General features: G+C 37.8%; 1 long non-coding RNA gene across 1 annotated transcript in view; it reads left to right on the top strand.

Moving 5' to 3' along the window:
• LOC105468048 (uncharacterized) overlaps positions 1-21,089 on the top strand; it is a 95,123-nt gene that overhangs the window by 54,760 nt on the left and 19,274 nt on the right. Inside the window, exons 2-3 of the long non-coding RNA XR_011609990.1 lie at positions 10,891-11,075; positions 13,194-13,244. This is a non-coding gene — a long non-coding RNA (uncharacterized lncRNA). The remainder of the gene's footprint in view (positions 1-10,890; positions 11,076-13,193; positions 13,245-21,089) is intronic.

The raw sequence follows: 21,089 nt of genomic DNA, 5'->3' as shown, positions 1-21,089 counted from the left end.
TGGAACTAATAAGTCAAATTTATCAAGGTCACAGTATACAATATTAAAAATCAAACATATTTCTATATACTATCAATAAACAACTGAAAAAATAATTTAAAATGTACCATTAGACATATCAAAGGACATGAAATATTTAGATATAAATTTAACAAGTTATATGTAAAATCTGTACACTGAAAACCAAACACTGCTAAGAGAAATTAAAGAAGACATAAACAGATGAGGAAGTATATCAAAGATCAAATAAGAATTTTCCTCTAAATTGATCTTTACATCTAATGCAACCCCTATAAAAACCCCAGCTGGGTTTTATGTAGAATTGACAAGCTAATTCTAAAATTTAAAAGATCTAGAATACCCAAGACAATTTTGCAAAAGAAGAGCACATTTGGATGACTTATACGCTCTGATTTCAAGGCCTATTATAAACCTAAAGTAATCAAGACATGGTAATATTTTTGTGAGAATTAACATATAAATCATTAAAACAGAATGAAGAGTACAGATGCAGACCCACACATCATTTCCAACAAACATGCCCAAGTAATTCAATGAAAAAAGTTGTCATTTTAACCAATGATTGAATATTGGAAACAGGATGTTGATAAAGGAAACAAATTTTGACCTCTTCCTTGCTTGTACTTTGACCCTTTAGAGTTAATCTAAATGGATCATGTTTTTAAGAATAAAAGCTAAAAATTATACCCTTAGAAAAAATATAGGCAAAAGATTTGTGACCTTAGAATCAGCAAAGATTCCTTAGACACAAAAAGCACTAATTATAAAAGAAAAATATTAATAAATTGGTCTTAATATTAACATTTTTTCTCTTTATAATAAAGCATTCTCAAAATAGAAGGATAAGCCACAGACTGATTGCTGATATTCATAATACGTATATCTAACAAAGGATTTGTAACCAGAATATATAAAGAACACATACAATTCAATCATTAGAAGACAATGCAATAAAAACTGGGCAAAAGATTTGAACCTATATTATATAAAAGAAGACATGTGAATGGAAAATAAGCACATGAAAAAAATCTATTCCATTAGTCATCGGAGAAATGTAAATTAAAAGTATAATATGGTGCTACTACACACTCATTAAAGCAACTAAAATGGAAAAGACTGACATACTAAGTGTTAACAAGAATGTTGATATGGTTTGGCTGTATCCCCATCCAAATCTCATCTTAAATTATAGCTGCCATAATCCCCACGTGTCGTGGGAGGGACCTGGTGGGAGGTGATTGAATCATGGGGGCAGGTTTTTCCCATGCTGTTCTTGTAATAGTGAAGAAGTCTCACAAGATCTGATGGTTTTATAAAGAGCAATTCCCCTGCACACGCTATCTTTCCTGCCACCATTTAAGACGAGCTTTTGCTCCTCCTTCACCATCCACCGTGATTGTGAGGTCTTCCCAGCCATGTGGAACTGTGAGTCAATTAAACTTCTTTCCTTTATAAATTACCCAGTCTCAGGTATGTCTTTATTAGCAGCATGAGAATGAACTAATACAGATGTGGAGCAACTGAACTCATAAAATCCTGGTGAGAATGTAGAATGATGTGCAGTCACTTTGGAAAACATCTTGGCAATTTCTATACATTTACCATACAACCCAGAAATTCAGCTTCTAAGATTGGACCTGAGAAAAATTTTTTAAAATATCCATACAAAGACTTGTAAACATGTGTTCATAGCAGCTTTAAAAAAATAATTTTCAAAAAAATTATGAGTGTGAGACATAAATCTTGGAGAGTGATGGAAATGCTTTGTCTTGATTGTATTGGGTTACTAAATGTGCATATTTATTTGTTAAAATGCATCAAAAAGTACATCTAACATGGGTTAGATGTACATTTTGTTGTATGTAAATTAGATCTCACTAAAGTTGAAATATCTAAAAAATAAAATATCCTTATCCTGTTACTCTCTCAAACGCACTCCTTTTCTGTTTTGATTTGTATATGAAGTCAATTATTTTGTATATAGCTAATATATCTGTGCTATGAAAAATCTTATATACATTATATATACATTATACATAGGTATACATTAATAGGGACATACCTTTCTGGGAGAACTTTAAATCATTATTTACATTACTGCTGTATTTTCTTGTATTTTTCTGAAAGGAAAATTCTGTATTGATCTTACCATATACCATTGAATACCCTTTACCAAAATTAATAAGGATAATTTAGGAGATGTCTGACCAGTCAGTGAGCAAAGTCTTCTCCTTTCCTTAAAGGCATGAGTCCTCAGCAGCCATTTTTTAAATCACACGACACCACCCTCCTGACCATCACTAATCAGTTCTGACTTAGAATTGTTTCAATTTGTCACGGCCAAAAGGACAGGATCACAGAATAGAACCACGACCACTAAGGAATCCTACCCCTATAAGTTGGGGAATTCCCTTAAAGGAGATATATGACTTCTTTGACTTTTGATATATGACTTATCTAGAATTGTATGTGTATCTGGGAAGAAACACCCACATTTTCTGCTGTTTTACCCTTTGATTGCTCAGGGCACACATAATTTTGTCAACACACATAACTCTAAAGAAACTCCTCTAGGCAGTCATAAACACTTTCCAACAAGAAGTAACCCAAAGACACACCAAGAGCAATATGTAGGTGCAGGAAGTCAATGGACCACTCCCTTCAAACCATGATCTCCCTCAGATGTGCATTTCTTCTGTACTTTTGTTGTGATTCCTTCTTCACTCTTTTCTTCAACCAGTGAATGAATCAAATAATTTTACCATCATACTTGATATATAGTAGTATGAAGAAAAGGAAGAAAAAAGATACAAAGAACAGTGATAGTTCCTAATCCAAAGGGAAAAGAGAAAAGGGAAAATGATGGATGAAATTATTAAGTCTTTGAACACTCTAGCAGCAAGGGCACAGAAACGGAAGCTATAGTTCTTAATGCTATTGGTGCAACTTATGACCTTCCTTCTTCATTATCTACTCCATCATCGTCTCACCTTTACTCAAAACCTTATCTTGCCTAGTTTCTTTGCTTGGTGTAGTTCTGAGTTCTAAGAGAGCCTATTTGTAGGTTATACTAGTTTTCCATTAACCTTTACCCTTGGCCATAATGATATAAGACACCCCTGAAATTCCTTGAATTCTATCCACATTGTACAATAGAAATTATTTCTTGAGAGTCAGCACCAACAATTTTAACTAACAGTGTATATCCCCCAGTCAAAGTAGGTTTTTAATTACCAAAGTACTATTGTGTTCACTGTAGAAAAAAATCCAGTGTAGAAATGCATAAAAATAAATCCTTACAGATGTAAATAAAAAGCAAATAAAAGAATGCAGCAAAATTTATTTTCTTATCCCTTCCCTTTCTTCCTCCCAGAAGTAGCCATTATTAACAGTTTAATGTGATTTCTTGAAGATTCTTTTTAACACATATACATGTGTAAATTTTGTGCCCCTCAATGTATGATGCCATGTCGAAGGCTCAGGGTTGGTTGCTATTGCTGCCTTTGGTATATGTTTACAAGTACTAAAATGGCCAAAGAGTAAACAGTGGGAAGTAAATATGCACAAGCAAAACACTTGGTTAATTTGGTTAATCAACTCTATCATAAGTAGCCTGGCCTTGGCCACTCAGCATGCTGTAAGCTCCCAGCAGGGAAGAAGGAGTGAGCTAGCAATAGGGGAAATTAACTGATCATCACATCCCATTGAGCCTGATTGATGCTGTTGTCTACATCTGAGGGATCTGATTGGAGGGAATGGGGTGAGGAGGAGTTGCAGGTGCTTTAGGACAGCAGCAGTTTTGGTTTTAGTTTATGGAGATTCAGCAAGGAGGATGCAAGGAATGTCAAAAACATTAAACAGATGTGGGGGAAGGGTTTCAGTCTATTTGGCCCAGATTCAGAGTCTGGCACTTGGCACTGGCTCTCAGTTGGTTCATTCTTATCGGTGGCTAGGTGACCCTGGAGATAGCAGGTACAAAGTAACATCAGTGTAATGCAATCTATAGATTTTTCACTACAGAGATTTAGATTTTAGTTCTTATTAAAGATTGTAAAATAGGTTTCTGAATAGATCTAGATTCATGGAAAAGTTTTGAATATGAGAGTTCCCATATACCTCTCACCCACTCACCCCTATGAGCATCTTACGTTAGTATGGTACATTTGTGATGATTAATATTGATATGTTATTAACTTGAGCCCATAGTTTATTTATTCAGATTTCTTCCATTTTTACCTAATGTTCTTTTATGGTTCCAGGATCCCAAGCAAGGTACTACATTAAAGTTTGTCATCATATCTCCCTAGGCTCCTGGTGACTATGACAGTTTCTCAGACTTCCCTTATTTTTGTTGACCTTGACAATTTTAAGGAGTACTGATGAGCTATTTTATAAATGTCCCTCACATAGAATTATCTGATGTTTTTGTCGTGATCACATTGGGGTTTGGGTTTTAGGGAGGAAGACCACAGAGATAAGGTGCCATTCTCATCGCATCATATCAAGGACACATTCTATCAGCATAACTTATCACTGCTGATGTTAACCTTAATGACCTTACTAAGACTGCGTTTGTCAGGTTCTTTCACTGTAAAGTTCCTCTCTTCCCCTCCCCGTCCATAATGTACACTTTGTGGGAAAGTCACTATGCACAATCCACCCTTAAGAAATGGGATTTATACTCACCTACTTGAAGGCAGAATATGTGCAGAAATTATTTGGAATGCTGTTTGGGAGATTTCTCTCTTTTCTTGTTGATTATAAACAATGCTACTTTATTTATTTTGTTCCTCTGAAATTGTTCTGGCTGTGGCCACTGAAAGTTCTTTCAATTAGCCCTTCTGTTTCTCTGACATACCACTGTTATTGTGGCGTTTTTTTTTTTTTCTTTTTCCACTTCTTTAATTTCTGTCACTACAAGATACTCCAGACCCATCTTGTATATTTCTTTCCTCAGGCTTGCAATAGTCATTTCTCCCAGGAGACCTGGTTCCTTTTATTGAAGAATGGAATTATAAACTAAATCTGGGTGAGGTATGCTTGTTGCTACTGGGGTGTCTTTCTTTCTACTCCCTCTCAACTAACAGAGGAAGGAAATAGATGTGTGCATACTAGCTCATATATAGACAAATATATAGACAAATATATAGACAAATATCTATAAATGTTTCTCTCTTTGTCTCTCATGTCAGCATGAGTTCACACTGATGTCTCCAACTCTTATCCACTTCCACATGGCTCATTCTAGCCTTCTGCCCTTGCTCATCTGGAAACCTCCACACTTCTATGTGGAACAACTTTATCGATTAGAGTATAGTGGTTTTGCGCACTTTCATTTGACCTTACAGACCCCACTCATTTCCAGAGTTACTTGGGTCAGTATCTTTCCCCCTACCCTCTTCCATGATGTTTGACACATTGGTAATGCTGTTATATGCTTTTGAGATGCAGCTATTTTGTCATTCCATCCTAGGATGCCCCATCTGCCTAATGATTTGTGTTGTTGTTGTTAAATCCACATACATTAAAGTTCACTCTTTTTGTGATAAAGTTCTATGGGTATTGACAAATGCATCATGCAATGGAACCACCCTTACAGTATTGTTACCGGCAGCGAGTCTGTATGGGTCTGCAGCGACCTCAATTCTCGCCTCCTCAGAAAAAAGAATTCAACTGAGGGGACACAAGGCAGACAGAGAGACCAAGGCAAGCTTTAGAGCAGGAGTGAACATTTATTAAAAAGCTTTCTAACAGAAATGAAAGGAAGTAAAGTACACTTGGAAGAGGGCCAAGCAGGTGACTTGCAAGATGGAGTGCCCTGTTTAACCTTTGACTTGGGGTTTGATCCGTTGGCATGCCTCTGGGGTCTTGCATCTCTTCTTCCCTGGTTCTTCCCTTGGGGTGGGCTGTCCACAGGCACAGTGGTCTGCTAGCATTTGGGAGGGGAGGCTGTGCAGTGTGTTTACTGGACTTGTACACGTGCTCCCTTGAGGCATTCTTCCCTTACCAGCTGAATCTTCCTAGAAGGTCATATACCAGTTAAACTCTGCCAGTCTGCCTCTTAATGTGCATGCTTGAGCCCACTCACCCAGCTCCTGAGATCTTATTAAGAAACTGCTGATCACCAGTTTCAGGTTTCCTCTATTGGGAGACTGCCTTGCCCTGGCGCCAGCTATGACCAATTATTATTTTAGAGAGACAGTTAATAACCACCTGACCATCAGCTGATAGTCACCTGACACTCCTGGTTGGGGGTAGGGAGGAGGAGCCCTCTCCTACCCTGCTTATGCCTGACTAGCTACCTACTGTAACAGTATCATTCAGAATAGTTTTACCATCCTAAAAAAATCTCCTGTGCTTTACCTATCCAGCCCTTCCCCACGGGCTCCCTGCAACACTGGCAACCACTGATCTGCTTACCATATCTATAGTTTTACCTTTTCCAAAATGTCATGTAAATTGAATCATGTAATACATAGCCTTTTTCAGGTTGGCTTCTTTCATTTAGAACTTGCATTTAAAATTCATCCATATTTTGCATGACTTGCTAGCTCATTCCTTTTCATTACTCAATAATATTTAGTTGTATGGGTGTTCCACAGTTTGTTTATCAGCTGACCTATTGTAGGACATCTTGGTTATTCTAGTTTTTGGCAATTATGAATAAAGCTCTCATAAACATTTGCATGCAGGTTTTTATGTGGACATATGTTTTCAAATCAGTTAGTAAATATCTAGGAGCACAATTGCTGTTTGGTATGGTAATACTCTGTTCAGCTTTGTAAGAAACAGCCAAACTGTCTTCCCAAAGTGGCTGTAAATTTTGCATTTCCACCAGCAATGGATGAGAGTTCTTGTTGCTCTGCATCCTCACCAGCAGTTGGAACTGTTAGTTTTTTTGGATTTTAGTCATTTAGCAATAGGTATGCACTGGTGTTGCTTTCTTGTTTTAATTTGCATTTCCCTAATGATAAATGATGTCGAGCATCTTTTTCATATGCTTATTGGCCATCTGTATACTTCTGTAGTGAAGTATCTGTTTCAGATCTTTTGCCCATTTGTTAAGTAGGTTGTTTGCTTTCTTAATGTTGAGTTTTAAGAGGTTTTCATGTATTTTAGATACAAGTCCTTTATCAGACATATGTTTTACAAAATATTTTTCTCCCAGTCTGTAGCTTTTTTTTGTTTCATTCTGTTCACACTGATTTCACAGAGCAGAATTTTAAAATTTTCAAAAAATCCAAAACGAAGAAGAAAGGAGAAGACTATCACTGTAGCTCTAGGGGTAGAATTGGAATCCAAGACTTTTTCTTCGGAAGAAGGAACATAAGAGGCATGGTTAGATTTTATTATACACTGAAGTCACCATCGCTCTCAGCGTCAACCTAAACTTTCCTCTTGAAATGACATTCTTCTCATAGTCACCTCTGTCGTAGGGCATTTGTGATATGTACTATTCTCATCATTGTTAATTTGTTTTTTTTTAATTGTAGTGTTAATTTTCTCCTTGATTCAATAAATGAGAACAGGAACTATATTGTATTGATGCATGATCTTTTTTTTTTTAGTAGGTGTTATATTAGTATTGAAAATAAAGGTATATTTTATAATTATGCGTATCAACTGATTTATATTTTTATTAGCCTGTCAAAAAGAGAAAGAGGTATGTTAAAATGTCCCATTGATATTGCACTTCTGTCCATTTCTAATTTATAGCAGATTTCACTTTTTTATTTTGATATAATGTTATCTGATGAATAAAATTTCATGACAGTTTTATATTCATTGTAAAATATCCTTTCTGACAGGACATCTTTACCTCATTTAATATTTCTACTTTAATTTCTATTATATTTGTTGTTAGTATTGGAATTCTTTCATATTGTATTTGCCTGATATGTTTGCCACATTTTAATTTTTTAATGTAATTTTTAATGTATTTTTTATTTAGTAATTTTGTGGGTGTTTGGAAAATGTCACATAGATGGATTTCCCTTCTCTTATACAATCTAAAGATATTCTCTTTTAAAGAAGGGGATTCCCCCAATTGCATTTATAGACTTCATGAACATATTTGATCATATTTCACCACCGTTTAAAAAATTTCTCCTTATGTTTCCTTCCCCTTCCTTCCTTCCTTCCTTCCTTCCTTCCTTCCTTCCTTCCTAATGCCTTTTATATGACTATATGATTTTTACTTTTACTTTCTCCAATATTTTTGAAGGAATCCATCATTATTTTAATTTTTTTTTTTTTTTTTTTTTTTTTTTTTTGAGACGGAGTCTCGCTCTGTAGCCCAGGCTGGAGTGCAGTGGCACAATCTCGGCTCACTGCAACCTTTGCCTCCCGGGTTCAAGCCATTCTTCTGCCTCAGCCTCCCAAGTAGCTGGGACTACAGGTGCCCGCCACCACGCCTGGCTAATTTTTTGTATTTTTAGTAGAGACGGGGTTTCACCGTGTTAGCCAGGATGGTCTCGATCTCCTGACCTCGTGATCCGCCCGCCTCGGCCTCCCAAAGTGCTGGGATTACAAGCGTGAGCCACCGCACCCGGCCTATTTTAAATCTATTAATTGTTACTTTAATTTAGAAATCTACTTCAACCCAGGGATGGCCAGTGTGTGATGTCATTCTCTCCTTTTCCAGTGAAGACAGTATAAATGAATCAGAGCAGTTTCCCATTGAGCCTGATATGACCCCAGCAAAGCCCTAAGGCAGTCATTGCCAATTAAGAAGGGCTGAAACACAAGCTGAAATCTACTTGCCATTCTTACTTTTTTCTATTTATTGAGTTAAGCCGGTTGATCCCAAATGTTGCTGCACATTGGAAATGGCAGAGGAACTTTCTGGCACCCCATACCGATTAAATGAAACCATGGGAGGGTGAAAGCCAGGCATCAGTGGTTCATAAAGATCCCCAGCTGATTCCAATGCACAACAACATTTGACAACTATTGAGTTTAAGAACAATTTTAGGTTGTGCTTAAACTCAGTAGTTTAAGACTTATCCTACCACCTCTCTGTCATCATTCATGTAATCAAAACGTTAAGTGAACTTTTTTGCTCTCCCTCTCCCTTTTCTTCTTTCACTTCTATCTTCCCACCCGCACTTCTTTTTTCCTTCCAAACATTATATATCTTCTAATTTAAAAATGAGTTTTGAAATTGGCATCCACTTTTAGAATAACATTTACAAAAATTAATTTGGATATCTCTCAATTCTAAACGGTTCAATGTTTGCAGCCAGATGGTTTATACAATTATCTTCATATTTCGAAACTTTGAAAATTTTGTTCTTTCTCTCAGGCATTTCAATTACGGCTTCAAATAATTTTTTTCACATGAATGATACATTGCATATTTGTGAGTACTTTCTTCTGTTGCCTTCACACACAAAATTTGACTAGGTACAAATTTCTTACATGATAATTGTTTCTTTTTTCTTTTCTTTTTTTTTTTTTAATGGGGTTTCGCTCTGTTGCCCAGGCTGGAGTGCAATGGCACAATCTCAGCTCACTGCAACCTCCGCCCCACCGGGTTCAAGTGATTCTCCTGACTCAGTCTCCCAAGTAGCTAGGATTATAGGCATGCACCACCATGCATGGCTAATTTTGTATTTTTAGTAGAGACGGGGTTTCTCCATGTTGGTCAGGCTGGTCTCGAACTCCCGACCTCAGGTGATCCGCCTGCCTTGGCCTCCCAAAATGCTGGGGTTACAGGCAGGCATGAGCCACAGCGCCCGGCCATTGTTTATTTTTAAAATTATATAGACATAAGTCCACTGTCTTCTGGTATGTCGAGTTGCAGAAAAGGTATTTGAGGTCAGTCTTACTTGTATTTCTTTTAATCTATTCCTTTGTTTTGACAAGGGGCTCATAAATCCCCTTCATTCTTCTAAGTTTTCAAGTTTGGCCAGGATGTACTTTCATTTGGGTCTTTCAAAAATCATTTTGCTTCGATGTAGTGGGTGCTTTCAATCAGTAAATACAGATCTTTTTTTCAGCTCAGAAATGTTTTTCTCATCTTCGCTTTGGTTTATCTTCTATTTATACTGATCTGAGAACACCAGTGATCTGTGTTTGCTCTCCATTACATATCTTCCATATCTATCCTCTGTTTGCCATTTAAATCTCTTTGATTTTGCTTCTGCAATCCAGGAACACTTTTCAAGTTTAACTTTCATATGACTGATTCAGGGTTTCACAGCGTCATTCAGATTTTTTCTAACACTCATGTAAATTACATTTGTCCATAGCATTTTATACCCAAAGCTTTATTATTTTTGTTTGTTTGTTTCTTTGTTCCATTTTTAGGGCACCCTGTTCTTGTTTCATGTATACAAATCTTTTATATTTTGAAAGATACTCATTACAGTTTACTTTTTAATATTTTCTTTTCCCTGCACAATGCCTTTTTCATCCAGTTTCCTTTTTTCTCTTGTTTTCTCCTCCCCCATCCCCCACCATACTACCTGCTTTTCTTGGATTTATGGAAAACCTTGATTGTTTGCTTATATTAAAGAGCAGAGGGCTAAACGGCTGCCTGAAACTCTGAGTACCTAGATGCAGACTATCCTCTGTGAATCACTGCAGAGTGCTTACTATTCCCATTGTCAATACAGTGATCGCTTAGTATAAGCAGGGATTGGTCCAAAACTCCTGTGGAACCAAAATCCACGGATGCTCAAATCCTTTATATAAAATGGAGGGTAGTATTTGCATATAACCTGTGCACACCCTCCTGTTTACTTTAACTCATCTTTAGATTACTTATAATACCTAATACAATTGAAATGCTATGCAAATATTTGTTATATTTTATTGGTTTTTTTATGTGCACCTTTTTTTCCCCTGAATATTTGCAATCTGCAGTTCATTGAATCTGTGGATGAGGAGCCACAGAAAAGGAGAGCCAACTATATGGTGGGGGCTTTCAGCACCACGGAATGATCATGTCCCCCAGAGAAGACTCATCCATCTCTTTCATGGGAAATAAAGTTCCCTTCTGGGAGCCAATGGAAGAAGAAACTAGTGCTCAGCAGTCAGTATGCAAACAGGTACTTAATCTTCCTATTTTTGGTACAAAACCTGAGAGGTCTCCATTGTTGTCTTCAAGCTGAGAGTTTCTATTTTACCCTGTCTATAATATAAACCTCCAGGCTTCTGCTGGGGAGAAGAGACAGCATCCAGTGGCAGTCTAAGGGAGAGGGAAGGCACGGAGATCTAGTTTCTTCCTAATTTTCTCAATCCTCCTAAGTTTTTGTCCTGCCCTCTTTCATCCTGGCTTCCAGAAGGACTAGTGCTGCTAATTTCTGAGTCTCTGGAGGGGGACTGTGGTGTAAACTGGGTTGGTTCTCAGCTTTCCCTACCTATAGTTGAGGATTCCGCTCGCTTTCTCAGATATGTTGTCTGTTTCCATATGTCTGTCTATTTTACAGCATCAAAATTTTGCCACTATTTTCTTTGCTTCCATTTTCTGTACCCGCTTCCATTTTCTGTACCCATGTGAACTGCTATATGAAAACAAGACCAAACAAAAATCTCTCTATTATAGTGTTATAAGGGTTTGGGGAGGGAACAAAATTAGATGTGTTTGTTCAAAGCTCCATCTTTACCTGGAAGTCCCATTTAGATCTTTTTAGATCTTTGGGGCTCCTTGTTAATTTCACTAATCTGAATTTTAATTTCACCTTTAATCTGAGCTATCTTTCTCCTTAAGCTCCTGATTTCTAGTGGCCTGTCTTTTGGCATTCTTTCAAGGATTCCCAATGGTTTCTTGATAGTCTTCTTAATCGCGTCATAGATCATTTTCAGAGATGAACCCCCTTGAGTCAAATATTTCCATTTCTTTCTGCTATAATATGTTTTCACCAGTCTCATTCATGCTTCTAGTATCTTTATTTATGCTAGAACATGGATAAATATATCCAGACTTCATGCTTATCAAGACAGGGTGAGTGAATTACTTTCTTTGCCTAGCTGTTTGATGGTTGAACTCCCTTCTCAGATCTTGAGCTGGAGGGAAGGTTAACACAAACATCTTCTAGTCTAATTTTCTGTCTCTATCAGAGTTTTTAGGGTGTCACTGCTCTATCAGGGTGTCATTTCCTCCATCACCTACTGCCTGGTTATTTGGTACCCAAGTCGGCTTACTGCTTGAAAAACAAGAGATTGTGTTGCTGCAATGATCGTTATCTGTCTATTTTCTCCCATAGACTTTACCTATGAGGATTTTAAGACCTTCCTCTCCCAGCTCATCTATGCTGCTGCCTCTTCTCCCTCCTACAGTCCACTCTATCTCACAAATGCAGTTGTTTATAGGGGTTTTCATTCTCAACATGGATGTAGAAGGATAAGGTGGGAAGGAAGGGCAAGGCCAACAGGCCTCTGCTCATTTCATAGAATAACATCATATAGTAAGGGTGGAAAAACTACTTAGCTTTTCTAATTGGACCATAAAAAACATCTTTCTTTATAAAAAATCATCTGTATGAAACCTGAGTAGATGTTTCTCATCCAGATCTATTTGCTTAAAATTTACATCAAATTTTTTCTAGATTCTGGCATGCGTTTTCTTGCCCATCTTAGTTTTGGAGCAGAAATCTGAGCTTTTATTTTTTCTGTGACTTCATGAAACACTTGCTCTACTTCCCAACTCAGCATATAGGCTTAGTTCAAAAGCTCATCCCCTCCTGGTCACAAGGTGATGACACCTTTCAGGGTATGTCTTCTTACAATCAATCCAAAGGTAGGAAAGGCAGCTTCTCCCTTACTGTGTCTTTTTATCAGACGGGAAAATCTTAACCAGGAGCTTCCCAGCATCCTTCTTTTGGGGTTCCATTGGCCATGATTAAGCCATATGACCAGGGGAGTCTGCAAGAGTCATTATCTAGCATTTTCAGTTTGTGTGCACGTGATGGTGGAAGGAGTTATTTGCAGTAAGGGTAAAGGTAACAAGGAATGGCTGTTACATAAGCAACAAACAGTCCTTGCTATCAGCCTATGAAAATCATTGCATTCTACATAAGTATCTTGTAGTTCCTGACTAGAACAAATCAGTCATCTTTACATGAGAAAGATCTGTGTCATTTCCATACCTGGTATAGCCCTCCCCCTTCGTGAGCAAGATCAACATAGACCTTGTCAATCATATAATAAATCCATTTTGTTTCCAGTTTTATTCAGGTTTCTAAGAAGCTCTGAGACAAATTTATGATCCATCACTGGTAAGTAAGCATTATTTCTCATGGTCTACATTTTCTAAACTTCCAGTTTCGTTGAACTTCCCCACCTTAATTTCCCCTAAACTCTTCTCATGTAATCTTATTTTATTTCATTTTGACCCACTGTATATATTTTCAAGAGTATTCTTACATCTTAAGTCCTTTTGGAACAAGGCCAAGTCTAAATAATAATTAATTAACTACTGATGTTTTTATATCCTGGTATTAAATTATACTCGAGAATTGGGACTGTGTTTTGCTGATCTTTATATATCCTATGTTTCCTTGTCTATAGTAGCACCCAATAAATGTTCATGGAATTGAATTGATTCATCCCCAGGGCTACTCGAGTCCACCAATCCTCTAAATGTGGTCTTCCTTTTATTTTCTAGGGGATTTTAGGATTACAGGCATCAACCAGTTGATCTTGTATGCACAGACAGATAACTGGAAACCAGTCCTTTCCATCCATGTGGTTCAATGTGTGAATTCTTGGACCGGCCTGAGATTGTTATATCAAACAAATGCTTACAAGTATTGATCTGCTTTGACTGAATAGCAGCTCAGCCAAGCTAGCACACAGCTGCCAGAGTCACACTGGGCCACAACAGCTGGAGACAGACATAGGAAACTAGAAATCATTCAGTTGCAGCCCCTCCAAACCATGTTTGACATGCTATTTATCTTCTCCCACTGAAACTCTCTCTTTCCAAATAAATGAGGGTGGGTGATAGCTTGGGGGTTGTTTACCTTCTACTGAACAAACAAGTCTGAATTAGGAATTAGAATCAGTGAGTCTAAAATGATGAACACGCTTACCCTAGCATTACTTAGAAAATGGGAAAAATAAATTAGATTACTACTTGGAAGGACTCATTGGTTTGGAGAGCAGCAGGGACTTAATTGCAGGTCTAAGGCAGCACAGCCTCCGTTTTTCTTCAACACGGTCTACAGCTTTCCTCAGAGCAACAGGCAGAGAGTGGATTCCTTAGAGAGTACTGTGATTTGCAGCAAGCCAGCAGAGACAGGCAGCAGGACAGGACCTGCAATTTGCTCTCTAATGACATGGTGATGTCACATTTTCATGGGCCCTGGGATTACTACCTAGCACCTTGTTTCAAACATTTGCTGTCTTGGAGAGCTCCAGGGCACATCTTTCTCTTCCATGGGATGTGTCAGAAGCAGCATCGTGACAGAACTGGTGAAGTGAATGAAAGTGTTTTCATTTCTCAGGCAGAGTTAACAGGAAGCTTTACTCCATCAACAGCTGTCCTTGATACGGTATCTTTTTGTAGAATAACACATAACAACATAATGCAGTTTGCTTGAAATTCTAATTAAAATGAGGTACTTGTCTCCTGCTTCAGCCAAATGAAATTATGGAACAAGACTTACAAGCAGCAGGGACTCATTTCAACAGTGCAACTAGCCTGCAAAATCAGAGTCCCCAAGCAACAAACAAAGTCAGCTTTCAGAATTATGGGACTTAGAGGGTCTACTGTATCCACTAAAAGCGTGTGTGTGTGTGTGTGTGTCTGTGTGTGTGTGTGTATGTGCATGATTGTGCGCACAGAGCAGAAAGCTAAGGCCTCTAAATAACATTCACATAACAGTCGTAGAACACATGTTAATATTGATGTGCAATATAATACAGTAGAAGCTTCCTATGATGCCAGCCTCCCGTGACAGGGCTCAGGCTGACCTTTTAGGTAAAACCACCTTATAATTAGGTCCATTTGTTACTTGAGATGACTGCTCTGGCTGAGACCCAAGGTCCCCTGGTTGCACGTTGCCTCATCCATACAATAATGATGTATTAATAAGGAATGGCATTCTTTGCTGCTACATAGTCCTCTGTGGGACTTCATTTGTTTAAAACCAAACTCTGTAAGAAACCAAAAAGCAGAAAGAAAGAGTGCACGAATCCATGTCAGCTCATACCAGAAGAGTTTGTTATAGACATGGCAAAAATATCTTGCAATATAGTTTACCAAAAGTAATATGCACTGATATTATATTTATATATAAATATGTTTATATATAAATATATATAAATATATATATTTAAATATATATTTATATAAATATATATATTTATATAAATATATATGTTTATATTAAATATAATGTATATTTAATATCATCTAGCATTATCTATTATATTAAATATAATATGCACTTATATTATAAACATAATATATTTAATATATAATATTAAATATAACATCAGTGCATTATATTAATATATTATATTAATATATCATATTATAAAATATTAATGTTAATATATCATATTATTAAATATTAATATAAAATATTATATTAATATATCAGATTAAATATAATGTCAGTGCATATTATATTTAATATCAGAGCACCTTCTAAATGCCAAACACTGTATAGCTTACCCATTGCTTCTCAAAGAATTCCCTGACATACCATTATCATTCCCACTTAACATATGCAGGAGCACATTTTAAAGGGTTAGGTAACCTGCTCGAGGTCATGCAGGTAATAAGTGGCAGATTCAGGGGTGGAATTCAGGCAGCCTATTCCAGATCCTAAGCTCGTAAATACTAATTCCAGTAGCCAGCATGTACATAACACTTACTTTGTATGGGGCCCTAGGTGCTTTGTATTTGTGAAACTCATTTAGTCTCCACGTTGATTTTCTTACGTAGATACTGTAATTAACCTTATTTTTATTGGTGCAATTAATGAAGTATACAGAGGTCATGTTACATGCTCAAGGTCATGGACTTGCAAAACGGCAAGGAGGAGTGGGCCAGGGACTATATTTTAGCTACAATGCTATTCTCCTCTCCATGCCATCCTCTGCCCGAAGGTCTGCTTGAGCAGCGTTTTGTTGGTTTTGAATTTCAGTGCTGTTTTTGTATCTTTCTTATTAAAACCATGAAAAGCCCTTTTTTTTAATAAAAGGGGCTACTCACAAGTATCCCTTTGTATTTGTCTCTGCTTCTCTTTTGGGGACGTCAGCTGGCAGCTGAGAAAACAAATTTTAATTCTTTCATTGAGATAGGCTTAGGGCAATGGGGATATTACTGGTCATAGAGATTTGGAAACCATTCCTCTTTTATAAGTCCCAGGTGGTTTGTTGGGAGTAAATGAGTGTCCTGCCTTAGCTATTACTCAGGATAATAGGACAAATATTTCCATCCAAATCTGAGTGATCAAGTGCATGAAGAGTTTTGTTACAACAGCTGAAAAGTAGGAAATCAAATGAGGTAAATTGATTTTAAAATAAAAGTGTTCCCTTAGAAGGGTCCCCCAGATGTGCAGAGAAACTGGTGCCAGCAATCACCCATAATACAAAGCCAAAATCTCAGGAAGAGCCAGCGGTAGACACAGCCCTGGCCACAGAGGCCGTGGGAGGTGGGGCAGGGAAAGACAGGTTTCATCATTAAGCCAGAGGACTAAGTGATAAATTAGATTGGACATCTACATCAGTGTGTGCTTAGGGAATGCCAGTTCATTTTAATATTAACCTGTAAAAATGTAATTAACAAAACATAACTCCTTGCACAAACCTCTACGTTATACAAAATAGACGGAAATAAACAAGAAATACTGTCTGCACCGAGTTTACTTCTTGAGACTGAACGCAGATGTAGATCAAAGGTTGAAGAAGCACATATCATCAGTGGTTTTTCATATATAATATGTATTTTTAGAGATGGGGTCTTGCTATGTTGTCTAGGCTAGTCTTAAACTCCTGGGCTTAAGTGATCTTCCCACCTTAGCCTCCCAAGTAGCCGGGACTATAGGCGTGTGCCGCCACGTCTGGCTGATCTTTTTAATAAACAGATAAAAACACAGATAAAATTCAAAACCAACAAAATGTAGCATATATATATATATATTCATCTGAATATTTTTCTTCTCAGGAAATCTCTTTCTGCAAACTGCTGGTTACTGTATTCCTTCTCTCAAGTTGTGGAATTCAAGCCGTATCTGGATTCATTAATAACTATGGCTTATTGGGCACCTACTATGTGCCAAGTGCTTTTTAGGTGTTATCATATTTATCCTCCCAACAACTCCCAAGAATCCGTAATATTATCCTCATTTTATGAGCAGGAAATGGAAGCTGAGTGAGGTTTGGTAACTTGCCCAGGGAGCTAAGTGTTTGGACTGCCTGGGATATAAACTCAGGGTTGCTTGATTCCAAAGTACTGAGCCTACTATCTCTAGGAGAACATATTTGAAAGGATACCCTGACTATGAAACTGCAAAACCACTGGTGATACAGCAATATCACTGTAATATCACTAGGTAGCCCTTTTGGAAGGGGAGTGGCTGTAGTTACTAAAATTGTGAAAGGAATTCTACACTAGAAATGCATGCTAAGGTTGGGCACAGTGGCTAACACCTGTAATGGCAGCACTTTGGGAGGCCAAGACGGGTGGATCACGAGAGGTCAGGAGTTCGAGACCAGCCTGGTCAATATGGCAAAACCTCACCTGTAATAAAAATAAAAAATGTAGCTGGGCATGGTGGTGCACATCTGTAGTCCCAACTACTAGGGAGGCTGAGGCAGGAGAATTGCTTGAACCCATAAGGTGGAAGTCTCACTGAGCCGAGATCGTGCCACTGCACTCCAGCCTGGGTGACAGAGCAAGACTCTGTCTCAAAAAAAGAAAAAAAAAGAAATGCATCCTAAAGACATGCTTGCACATGGACTCCAGAATGTTCTGACATTTTCCTATTTCTGTGTAAAATCGGAAAAATGTAAAAAATCATAATAATAGTCAACAGAAGAATATGCAAATAAACTATGATTCATCCTTAATATGGAACATTGGGCATCTGTGAAAGAGAATGGGAGAGTGCTGTATCTACTGATGGGGAAAAGACCTTCAGGTCATATTTAGTGGTCAAAGCGAGTTGCAGAACAATATGCATGATATGATCCCATTTACATTTTTAAAAGATATGTACATATGTACATGAATATTATAAAAGCATAGGATAAGAGCTGCAAGGAAGCATATAATTTCCTGGGATGGATGTGAGAGTTTAGTAACGATGGAGATGGAGAAAGGGCAAGGGAATGAAGGATAATTTTCAAATTTTGCTTTGTAAGTTTATATGAGTTTGATGCTTTTAGAATGATAAAGGACTCATTACTTACATAATAAAAAAGAAAGAAGTGAACATTTTAGCAATTGTAGTCAAATGGCAAAAGTGTGTTCGTGTTTCCACAAATTTTTTTTTTTTTTTGAGACAGTCTCGCTCTGTCACCCAGGCTAGAGTGCAGTGGTGCCTTCTTGGCTCACTGTAACTTCCGCCTCCCGGGTTCAAGCAATTCTCCTGCCTCAGCCTCCTGAGTGGCTGGGACTATAGGCACATGCCACCACGCCCAGCTAATTTTTGTATTTTTAGTAGAGACGGGGTTTCACCATGTTGGCCAGGATAGTGATGATCTCTTGACCTCGTGATCCGCCAGCCTCGGCCTCCCAAAGTTCTGGGATTACAGATGTGAGCCACTGCACCTGGCCGTGTTACCATAAACTTTTCAGATATGTTAGAGTACAAGATATTTTCTCTTTAAGGAGCTTGTTAAATTTTTTCAGGCTCTTCCCCTGAAACCTTTAGCCAATTTCTGCAATTGAAGCATATTTCAACAATGAATACTTAATACAGTCATGCACGGCATAATGACATTTCAGTCAATGATGGATTGCATATAGGATGATGGTCCCATAAGATTATAATCCACATTTTTACTGTACTTTTCTATGTTTAGATACACAAATACTTACCATGTGTTACAACTGCCTATACTTACCATGTGTTACAACTGCCTACAGTATTCAGTAAAATAACATGCTGTGTAAGTTGTAGCATAGAAGCAGTAAGCTATACCATATCGCTTAGGTGTGTAATAGTCTACACCATCACATTTGGGTAAGTACACTCTATGATGTTCAAAGAACAATGAAATCACCTAATAATGCATTTCTCAGAATGCATTCCTGTTGTTAAGCAATACGTGACTGTATTAATAATTATTTCAGATAAGAGTCTTAGTTCTGTTCTGTGACATGTTACAAAGAAGGAACAACTACACCAACAAACAACAAAAATCAGCAATTTTAGGTCCTCTGTTCAAAAATTCCACAAAATAAATGTGTCATTTGGAAACATCATATTGATAATTCTAGTGACTCCTGGCCCAGACAATAGTAAGTGGGGAACTCATTGTCCTGTATTTTGAGGCTTCAGCAGGACAGTAATGAAAATTCACTAGAAACTCTAATAAGCATATCCATCTGATCTCCAAGGAGCCTCAAGCTTAAGAGGAGGAAGAAGACAGAATGGCTTTTCTAAAAAGTAACTGCAAAAAAATGCAATTACTTTTGCACCAACCTAATAGAAGAAATGCCACATCCTTACCTATGCCTCCCTGGGCATCCAATTCATATTCATGGGCTTTCAGTACATTAAAAAAGATTTACCTGATGCTAAATCTTTGCCTGCAAACCAGGGCAGATGTACCATGGGCTAGTTCCCAGCACTTCAGTAATTCTTGAAGGCTGGTGCTAGAGGTATAATCTGTGAAAGATTGGAAGGTCTGGAATACAAAGAAAGTTGTACCACTTTGCACTCACCAGAAAGGGGAAAATGTGACTTTCTCTAGCTATATAAATAGCTGATATCAGGTCTGTCTGTAGTATTACCCTAGTGATGACCCATATTGACTAAAAAATAGCTGAAATTATCAGGCAGCTTGGGCCACAGTCTCATTACTTTGATAGCGCAAGCGAGGCCTTTAACAACACATTGTCATTGTCACATTTGTCTCAGGAACATCAGATGGTGATGGCTATTAGTTTGCATTTTTGAAAATATGTCTAAGATATCTGACAAGGTTTACATACAAATTAAAATAACAACAAGAATTCAGGCTAGTGGCTTGTCCTGCAATTGTCCAGGGCAATATTATAAGCCATGATGACATTTTGCTCTCTGTTAGTTCCTAGAGCAATGAAGAAAAATATCTGTAATGATAGCTCCTTTTGCTTTTAAAATGTGAAATCTTTAAACAAACAGATAGAATGTGCCATTTCAGACATACTTCCGCAACACATAAAGAGGCTGCTTTGGTTTCACCTCAGGGATAAAGACTTGTATATGAAAATATCTCACTCTTAACAATTCTAGGCCAGGCGCGGTGGCTCATGCCTGTAATCCCAGCACTTTGGGAGGCCGAGGCGGGCGGATCACAAGGTCAGGAGATCGAGACCACGGTGAAACCCCGTCTCTACTAAAAATACAAAAAATTAGCCGGGCGCGGTTGTGGGCGCCTGTAGTCCCAGCTACTCGGGAGGCTGAGGCAGGAGAATGGTGTGAACCCGGGAGGCGGAGCTTGCAGTGAGCCGAGATCGCGCCACTGCACTCCAGCCTGGGCGACAGAGCGAGACTCCGTCTCAAAAAAAAAAAAAAAAAAAAAAAAAAATTCTAACACATCATGCTTATTACCCCCTAAATTTGGCTTTTGTTTTGTTTGCTGATTGTATTTCCTTCTAATCTGCAATTATCAATTTACTCATCCTGTTTTACTCTATCCTATTAGCCATGTAAGTATCATCTATTTAAGATTATTATCTCATGGAAAGCCACCATCAGCAATATTTTTACATTGCATGCCAGAGACAGAGAGTTTGACAAAGAAAGAATGAGAGGACAGAGAAAATCGAATGGGCAATGGTAACCGAGGCTGTGAGAGGTGATATTATAGACATGACCTCACTTTCCTCCTGCCAGTCCAGTAGAGGCGGCCCCAGCATAAAGAAGCAAAAGTCTAGGAAGATGTGGCAGACAGTA

Source organism: Macaca nemestrina, chromosome 11, assembly GCF_043159975.1.
Source record: "Macaca nemestrina isolate mMacNem1 chromosome 11, mMacNem.hap1, whole genome shotgun sequence".
Classification (NCBI taxonomy): Eukaryota; Metazoa; Chordata; class Mammalia; order Primates; family Cercopithecidae; genus Macaca; species Macaca nemestrina.
The sequence above is the reverse complement of the archived record's forward strand: the minus strand, read 5'-3'. Positions and strand labels throughout refer to the sequence as shown.